The sequence below is a fragment of the Otolemur garnettii genome, unplaced genomic scaffold (genome assembly GCF_000181295.1).
Source record: "Otolemur garnettii isolate 467f Iridium unplaced genomic scaffold, OtoGar3 scaffold00344, whole genome shotgun sequence".
In the NCBI taxonomy this organism is placed as follows: Eukaryota; Metazoa; Chordata; class Mammalia; order Primates; family Galagidae; genus Otolemur; species Otolemur garnettii.
The window spans coordinates 51,083-52,526 of record NW_003852739.1 but is presented as its reverse complement, the minus strand read 5'-3'; the positions used below and the strand labels follow the sequence as shown (position 1 = coordinate 52,526).

Sequence of the window (1,444 nt, the reverse complement as noted above, 5' to 3'; positions counted from 1 at the left end):
AAGTCCCTAAATTGTCAAGGACTTTTGCCTTTTGATCTTTCTAGTGTTCGCTGAAATAGGGTGTGTGTGATTTTTGATATCCCTTCTTGTGCCTCCCCTAGCCTGGGAAACCGCCAACACAGATTCCCAGCACTTCCCCTTCCCTTCAGTCCACACCCCCTCCAGAGAATAGGAGACAGTGGTGAGAGTGGGAGATGTGATTGTCTACCCTGTGCCACCTGGGAATCTCATGCTTGCAAGGTGCACCCCCCAAACGCCCGAGTTGGACCTGGTCGGGCCTTTCTGCTGGTTGGCAGCCAGAGCCGGTGGAGTCTACTATGCCTCTCTTTCCTTTTCTTGCCTATCATTTCCCTGATGGGGGAGAACCCAGGCCGCGGACGTGGCCACGAGCGGCCTTTCTGGGACCTATCCCAGCGCTGGCTACCCAGCCTAGAGTGTATGGACAGTCAGTTCCGGGCTTAAAACCTGGCGCAATGGTGGCTGCTGGCGCGAGGGGTCGGGCATCTGGTGGGTTTCGCGAGGTACCAGGAGAAGGAGCAGCGCCATGTGGATCGGCTGGAGTTTTGCTGAGGATTTGTTGGTGCCCAAATTTTGTGTTCTGGCAAATGAAGTAAAGTCTCCTTGTTTATCCCCTGTGGTCTCCCCCATCGGTACCCCTGGCAGCATTTTTCTGTGGCAGGAGGGCGACGGAGGGTGGGGGCAGAGGGAGCGCGGGTTCTCCGGGTTGTGCGCGGAACCCCGGGTGTGCAGACTTACCTGGAGGGATGAGGATATCCCTGCTGCGTAGGATTAATATAGTGTTTATTACAGCGCATGGACACCTTACTCAGTGGGGCTGGACTCCCTAGAGTTACGCCGAGATAAAGAACAATTTCCCGCCCAGCTCTGTGCCTCACGCCCATAGTTCCTGCACTCCGGGACGCGGAGGCGGGTGGATTGTTTGAGCTCAGGACTTCCAGGCCACCTTGAGCAAAGCGAGAAGTCTCTACTAAGAACAGAAAAACTACATAGGCGGTGGGATAGGGTTCCTGTAGTCCCAGCTGCCCCAGGGTGGGTATGGGGGTGGCTGAGAGAAGAGCCCAAGAGGTTGTTGTGAATTATGACACCATGGTGCTCTACCCAGGGTGACAGAGTGAGACTCTGACCCCCCCCAAAAAACAGGAAGAAGAGTAAAACCAAGTACAATTTCGTTCCTCTAATGAATGTCCTACCGAAAAGAAATGCTGGCTTGGCGCCTGTGGCTCAACTGGCTAAGGCGCCAGCCACATACACCTAGGGTGGTAGGTTCGAATCCCCAGCCTGGGCCCACCAAACAACAATGATGGCTGCAACCACAAAATGGCCGGCGCTGTGGTGGGCACCTGTAGTCCCAGCTACTTGGGAGGCTGAGGCAGGAGACTCGCTTGAGCCCAGGAGTTGGAGGTTGCTGTGAGCTGTGAGGCCA

At 55.6% G+C, this 1,444-nt stretch overlaps 1 pseudogene; it reads right to left on the bottom strand.

Moving 5' to 3' along the window:
- Positions 1-648, bottom strand: part of LOC100946070 — a 36,674-nt pseudogene extending 36,026 nt beyond the window's left edge.
- Between the last annotated feature and the right edge of the window lie 796 nt (positions 649-1,444).